Here is a 7,694-nt window from a genome sequence, read left to right as displayed (position 1 = left end):
AGCTCCTTAGAGCCGGGAGGTGACATGGTCACACAGCAAAGTGCACCCAACACCGGGGCCTGAGGACGCGGAAGTCCAAGCGCACACCTGCATGCACACGTCCCTCCGCAGCACGAAAGGGAAGCACAGGTGCAGGGACTGGCTGGGCAGTGACCAGAAAACACCTTCAGTACGTGTGAACTGCAATGGGACTAATTCAAATGTCCACGTCCATACGTCCATACGATCAGTGCTCAGTAGGGAGCCGGCTTCAAGGAGGTGAACACACTTGTCTTCCGTCCCCGCACCACGGGTGTGGGTGGGTGACACAATGTGACTCGAGACCCGGGAGAGCCTGCAGCACGGAGCTGACGCCCGGCGCCCCGGGGCTCTCCGGGGCCCAACCTGCGCCTGGGCGGACCGGGCGGGAGCGGGGGGAGAAGTGGTGTGTGGGTGTGTCTGTTCAGGCACTGAGGGGCAGGGGTCTGCGGGCGGGGTCGCCATCCCAGGGTGAGGGGGAGACCGGGTCGCGGTCCTAGGGTGAAGGGGGGAGGGGGTCGCGGTCCCGGGGTGAGGGGGGGACGGGGTCGCGGTCTCGGGTGAGGGGGTCGGGGGTCGGGGGTCGTGGTCTTGGGAGGCGGGGACCGGGGTGCCGGGAGACGGCCATCTGCTAGCAAGGCGGAGGTCGCAGGACTACGCTACGGCGCCGCCTCCTCAAGTCGCAGCGGGGGCGGTGGGGACCGAGGGGACGGCGGGGCGGGGCGGGGTTGCGTGCGCGCCCGCGCCAATCACCAGCGCAGCCGGGAGGGGCGCGCGCACGGAAAGGCCGGGAAGCAGAGGGGAGGGCCGGGCGCCGCACGCAGCCAATCGGGACGCCGCGCTGCCATGACGAGAGGCTCTCCCGGGCGTAGAGCGCCAGTCGGCGGGCCCGGCCGCTGAGTCCGAGGGCGCGCGGGTGCGCGGGCGCGCGAGGCGGGACTTCCGCCGAGCCCCGGAAGTGGGAGCTGTGTGTTCTCATGCGAACGGGAAGGAGCGTTGGGGCGCCGGAGTCGCGAGGTTGAGACATTTTCGGGCCCGAAACGGGAAGGAGCCGCCGCCGCCCGCCGCCAGCCCGCGCCGCGCCGCCCCCGCCGCTCGTCCGGGCCGGCCGCGCCCTCCCCGCCCCTCCCTCTCGGCCCCGTCCGCGTGTGGCGCGGTCGCCGGGCACCGGGGCTGCGGCGGTCGGCGGCCGGGCGGCGGCGGCGCTGCTGACAGGTGAGCGCGGCAGGCGGCGAGCGGGCCGCTCCGTCCTCTCCGCTTCCCGCTTGGAGCCGGGCCGCCGCCTCGGACCCGCGCCGCGCCCGCCTGTCACGGGCCGCCATCTTCCCGGAGGACGCGGCGGCGGGCGGCGGGCGGGCCGGACGGGGCCGGGCGGCGGGCAGGGCCGCGGTGGCGGGGCCGCGCCGGGCTGCGGGGCCCGGGTGCAAGGCCGGGGGTCGGGGCCGGGGCGCGGGGGTCGGGGGTGGGAGTCGGGGGCGTGGGGGTCGGGGCCGGGAGTCGGGGCTGGGGGCGTGGGGGTCGAGGCCGGGCCAGCGCCGCCGTCCGGCCCGCACTGCAGAGGCCTCGCCCTGCCCTCCGCCCCGGGCCCAGGCCCCGGCGGCCGGCCGAACGGGGAGGGGACGGGGTCATTCGGACCAGGAAGTGGGGATCCTGTTGCTCCGGGTGTGTCTGGGGAGCTCCCGTTCTCCCCTCGATGGGCTTGAGCAGAGGCGGGTTCTGAAGGAATTAGAGAGAAATCAAATCTAAGGATGCCCTGCGTTCGAACTCGGACCACGGTACACTGTGGTGAAAAGGACAGGTCAGCAGTCTCTTACTACCTGCGTCTCAGGCGTGTCCAATCCGAACGTAAACTTAAGATTTCGGTGCAGTTTTGTGTTGCATGTTCGTTTCTTATTTTTATGTAAAACGGCCTTTAATTTTGGATGAGATGCAACTAGAAAATTTTCCGTAGGGTAACTCTTAAGCGTTCGACACTGTCTTCCTGGCTGCACTGTAATTTGTCCTAATCTTAAACGGAAGTTTGAAGTTTTGGATAACTGAGGAAACCGAACGATTTCGCTGCACTGTGCAGGGAAATTACTTGGTAAGTGTGAGGGTTTTAAAAAAGGATAATGCCAACTCGAAGACGAATGTTGTAAGTATAGAAATTACTTTCCCTTTCGAAAGTTTTTTTTTTCTTAATGCTATTTAGTTGGTCTCTTAAGTTGTGTGAAGAATTTAAAATGCACTTGAAATAAGTGCTAAGTTGTCCTTTGCAAAAGGTGGGGGGAGGGGAAGAGATGTTCCCTGGTGCACTGTGTGAGCAATGTGCAATTTCCATAGTTCCCCACCTGCCCGGCTCCCTCTAATTTGCAGTCAGGGTAATTTACAGAAGTTGAAATGGTTGTGGCTTTTTCGCTTTCCTCTGTATTTAGTATAGGGACAGGCAGTTTGATGAAACAAGCTATAAGAGAGATCTCTTGACTGGAGTTTGCTTGGGTTGCTAAAGTGAAGCATCAGATTAGCAAATTTATTATTCAACCATAAAGTTGATTTGTGTATTTCCCTTTGAAACTTGCCTGTGGTTGGAGATAAATTTCATCCTGTATTTTGAAACATTAATGTGACTTGACTTATTTACATGGAAGAATGGCATGGTGTCTTACTGCTTGGAAATGACTTACCCTCTTGGTGCTTCACTGGCCATCTCTAGAAGGGGTAATAATGTCAGCCTCTTAGGGTTGTTGTGACAGGTTGGGTGTTTTACTATTCATTAACCTATTAATAGAAATTAATAATAAGTTCTTATTAAAACTTGAAAATGTTTACCTTATTACTATTTTCAATATTCAGTGATTGTCAATTTTAATAAAAAATTAAAAAATGCTTTGGAGAGTTTTTGTTTTGGTGTGTTTTGGTTGTTTGTTTTTGCTTGATCACATGTATCTGGGCAGAGAAAGCAGATTCTGAGGATAAAATGTGTATTTTGAGAAAGCAGTTACACTATGTTTGAGTAGAAGCCAGAGAGAAAATAGATGATAATGCGAGTGCTAGCATTCATTTTAACGTGTTTTCGTGGAAGAGTGGATGAAATTAAATGGCAGCATATTCAGGGAGATAGTGATTTTGTTTAGGGTTCCCAGGGATTGTGCTTTAAAGGAAGTTGAGAGTTGGAGAATTTATTGAACTTAATATGATTTCCACAGATAAGCATAAGTTTTGACAAATACATGCTTAACCTCTGTGGACACATGTTAGCGACTTGTTTGTATGAAGCAGTCTTCATACATAAAACGTAAGTCTAAAATATGAAAAGTGCAAGTTGGGAGCACCAGGTTGTTAACAGTAATACAATAAACAGTACCTTCAGGTAGTTTAACTCCTGTTAAGTAGATTTGCGGCAGTATTTACAAGTTTTTGTAGTGCTAGACCTGTGGTCCCATTTACCAAGTGCGAAGTGCCTGACAGACTCCTTCCACTCTTATTTCGAAGTGTAGTGCTGGATTCATACTTTCCATAGTGATAAGTGGGATCATAATTTTGGTCTTCTAATTTTAGTAACATGTGGTCTCTTTATGATGGTCCCTGGAGATTGTTAAAAGCAGTATGGATCTATGTTACTTTAAGTTGTGTTTGTTATTGCCCTCCCCTTAAAGGCACAAGTTTTAAATATGCTTGCATAACCTCATGGTTGTGCTCTTAGAATTCTCTCGTACTGGGGCCCCTGGGTGACTCAGTCAGTTAATGGCCGACTTCAGCTCAGGTCATGATCTCGCGGTCCGTGAGTTCAAGCCCTGCGTCGGGCTCTGTGCTGACAGCTCAGAGCCTGGAGCCTGTTTCAGATTCTGTATCTCCCTCTCTCTGACCCTCCCCCGTTCATGCTCTGTCTCTCTCTGTCTCAAAAATAAATAAACATTAAACAAAATAAAAAAATAAAAAAAAAAAGAATTCTCTCGTACTTAAGTATTTTTTCAGTTTGGTAAATGCCAGAAAATCTCCGTGTGTTCTTGTAATTCTTCCTAAAAGGCCATTGACTGAACCTTTTTCTTACGGACAGAAGAAAACAAACACTGAAGTAGTTTTTATGGAAAATACATAGTTAAAAACTTGCTGGGCTTTGTTGCTTTTGCTCTTTTGTAAAACTTTATTCCTTTAAAGAGTTCTCTTTTTTTTGTCAGAGCTAATTTTAGAGTACACAGTAAATGAGGCACTGCCTTCTGAGAGAGAGAAAACTCACCAGATCTGATTGTAGTTTAGTTCAGCTCAGACTGTTTGCTAATTGTTGTACTTGCTAATACCTTTGGAGCTACTCTACTTCTGGAGTTACCTTGACTAGAAAATGAATTTATTTATTAGAATATGGAATTGTAAAGTGAAAAACCATTAGGTTCTCTTATTAGAAGGAAGATAATTCCAATGTGGAAATTTTTTTTGTTTTTGTTTTTGTTTTTTTTTGCTAACGATCTAACACTTTGTTTTTCCTGTATGTAAATAAATGTCTTTAACCTTAGGAACAGGTAAGAAAAGTATTAACTCCGTTCATGTCTCCTTCCCTTCTTACCTTCCTCCACCCCTAAAGGCCCTCTTGTCCCTTTAATGCTTTCATATACTGACTTTTCACCATTTTCCTAGTAAGCTGCCTTCACGTAGTTAATAAGGGCTGCAGGTGAGTGATGCCACCACTTTTGCATCTCCTGTCGCAGTTTGATTTTGTCTTTAGTGTCCGTCCTACTTCCCTGGTAGTGAGACCTGGGTCACAGAGTGAATTGTATAACGTGAAGGACGTTTCATAATTTGACTCAAATTTAAAAGCATGCTACTTGATTTTTAGGGAGACTTTGAGAATCCTTAAGATGAGACTTAGTCTTCACTGAAAATGTTCTTTATGAAGTCTAATATGCAAATTTTTTGGCTTAAAAACTTATAAATTAGGATAGTATTTGTGTGACAGAAATAACATGTCTCTTTTTTACAGCACACCGTTTTAGTCACACTATGGCTAGAGGCTGCTTTAAAAGCATATCCTGTTTGTTGGGCCCTTTTTAAAAACTGCTCTGTGACTGTCCCCTGCCTAAATAAGAAACGCCCAGGGGCCTGGCCCCAGGGGCCTTGGCATTTCTGCATCCTCCTTGCTGGCCAGGCCACCTTTGCTTGGCCTGAACTGACCACTGCCTCTACCTCAGGACCGTGATGTTGGAGATGGTGCTGCCTCTGCTCCCCATAGTTTCTTTGCTTGAAATTGAATGTCTTTTTTTAAATTTATTTTTTCTTAACTTTGCTCTTTAATCCATCCTTATAAGGGTATTTCAGGAGTCCTTCAAGAATCTTTGCCTTAATTTCTAAAGCCGTGCTTAGTGCCTCTCTGTTTCTGTATCACCTTAGGCACAGCCCCTAATTAAGTAGGGCTCCTTGTGGGTGAGATGCTTTTTTTGTAACCTCTTTGCCAAGCTCAGGTCCAGGCCCCCCATACAGATCTTTCTCAACTTAGGATGGGCTTATGTCCTGGTAGACCTCTTGTAAGTTGAAAATGTTGTTAAATCAAAAATGTATTTAATACACCTAACCTTGAACCTCACAGCTTAGCCTTATTTACTGTAAACATGTTCAGAACACTTACATTAGCCCGCGGTTGGGCAAAATGCTCTAACACAAAGCCTGTTTGATTATGAAGTGCTGACTGTCTCTTGTGTCATTCATCGAATACTGAAAGTGACGAACAGAATGGCGGTGTGGGTACAGTTGTTACTCTCACGATCATGGGGCTGTCTGGGAGCCTGCTGGCTGGGAACAAGGTGGAAATTCAAAATTTGAGGTACAGCTTCTACTGAATGGGTATCACTTCTGGAAATTCAAAATTTGAGGTACAGCTTCTACTGAATGTGTATCACTTCTGCACCATTGTGAAGTTGAAAACTTGTATGTTGAAACATAAATTGGGGGCCCTCTGTAGATGTTTAGTAAACTTTAACTGGATGGAAAAAGGCGTGTCTGAAGACACCTCTCACTTGGTTGTAGTTGCATGCCTGTATAACAGACACGAGAATCTTCACTTGAAACGAATGCAGTAGAAAGTGCGTGGTTATATTTACAAAATGTTAGTGGTTTGATAGCTCTATCTAGTGCTTGCCGTGTTTTAGATGGACTCATTTAATTACGTGACCTAGATTGTACTCTTTCTCAGTCTTTAGAAATGTGCCCCCTTTTTAATAACAAATGTTTCTTCTTTATTTGGCTTTAAAATGAAAACAAATTATATTAGCCCAAACAAAGCAATTTACAATAGTGAAAATGTATTTTTAAACTTAAGTGGATTTTTCCATTTTTCATTCCCTGTGGAGAGTCATTGCTGCAGGGTCGGGTAGGGATGTAAGACAAGGGCTCCTGCCTTCTTTGAGGAGGTGTTTTGATCGGTGGGACGTGCGCGGTACAAAGACAAATGATACCAGAGCTTTAGAGCTTTTCTCTAGGGCTTGTGGTCTAGAAGGATCTAGAAGGGAAAGTGTGTTGTTTTATTTAGAGGAAAGCAGGCATGCATTTGGGTTCTTGAAGCTTCCATCCACAAAACTTGTTGATGGCTCTCAGCACACACTCCCTCGAGTAGTCTAGCTGTTACTGTTATATTACTACAGCAGGTCCTATGGCCGGCCCCCTGATCTCCGTTCCCTTATTTCTCTTTGTAGCTCTTACTATACTGTAATGTTCAAGTAATTTCCATGTATTTTTTTTTAATGTTTATTTTTGAGAGAGATAAGAGGGCGAGCAGGGGAAAGGCAGAGAGAGACAGACACAGGGAGAGACAGGATCCTGAGTAGGCTCCACGCTGTCAGCACAGAGCCAGATGCAGGGCTCAAACTCATGAACCGTGAGATCATGATGTGAGCTGAAACCAGGAGTCGGACTGAGCCGACATTAACCGACTGAGCCACCTAGGCGCCCCTGTAACTTCCATATTTTATGTATGGTGCTTGAAAGTTAACTTTCTGAGGTTGAGGGTTTCTGTTTTCTTCAGTGACATGCACCTAGACCCTTGAACAGTACAGAGTATTCACTGAATAATTTATGAATAAATCTTAGGGTTATAATGGTGAGCAGAAGGGATGGATTGCTCTCCTTTCTGGAGCTTACTGTCCACTGAGGGACGTAGATAACCAATGAGCACGTATGAGAGCCATACATTGTGTTGGCCTTGTAGGCCTTGAGGGGCCAGGAGGCTCCCTTAGGAAGAGTGCAGTAGGGCGGGGAGGGGGGCGGGTAGCTGGCCATGGAAACAAGATGGGTGCACAGCAATACTGAGCACAGCGTTTGGAGGAATAATTTGAATGAGGCTGAGTAAAGAAGGGGTCAGACGAGGTAGCAGCTGGATCACATGGGATCTGAGAGATCTCCGCATAGGTGAGAATTTTGCTCTGTGTCCTAAGAACAATAGAAAGCAGTTGGAGGGTTTTCAGCAGGAGAATTCCATGACTATTGCCTTTTTAAGCAGTCTTATTCTGATTTATGGAGAGTGGCCTGGGGAGAAAGGAGAGGGCACACACAGATGGGTATTACTTGGCCCTGAGGTGGAGGGCCCTCGTGTTTATGTTGTGTTTATCACAGTGCAAAGGTCAAGCCCTGGCCTAAATGAAGAATCGCTTGTTTAGGAACTTTTTCATTTATATTAAACATAATGTTTAAAATAATATTTTAAAAATTTGACT

The 7,694-nt window shown here is 48.1% G+C and overlaps 1 protein-coding gene across 2 annotated transcripts in view; it reads left to right on the top strand.

Moving 5' to 3' along the window:
- Positions 1-983: 983 nt before the first annotated feature.
- LARP4B (La ribonucleoprotein 4B) overlaps positions 984-7,694 on the top strand; it is a 93,220-nt gene continuing 86,509 nt past the window's right edge. Inside the window, exon 1 of one of the 2 annotated variants that reach the window (XM_043563343.1) lies at positions 984-1,233. The gene's annotated coding sequence lies outside the window, so the exon portion shown is untranslated. Of the gene's footprint in view, positions 1,234-1,684; positions 2,102-7,694 lie in introns of those variants that run through there. The other variant, XM_043563344.1, reaches the window with a different exon arrangement.

The sequence above is a fragment of the Prionailurus bengalensis genome, chromosome B4 (genome assembly GCF_016509475.1).
Source record: "Prionailurus bengalensis isolate Pbe53 chromosome B4, Fcat_Pben_1.1_paternal_pri, whole genome shotgun sequence".
NCBI lineage: Eukaryota > Metazoa > Chordata > Mammalia > Carnivora > Felidae > Prionailurus > Prionailurus bengalensis.
Note: the sequence above shows the minus strand (reverse complement) of the source record. Positions and strands in the feature narration are given on the sequence as shown.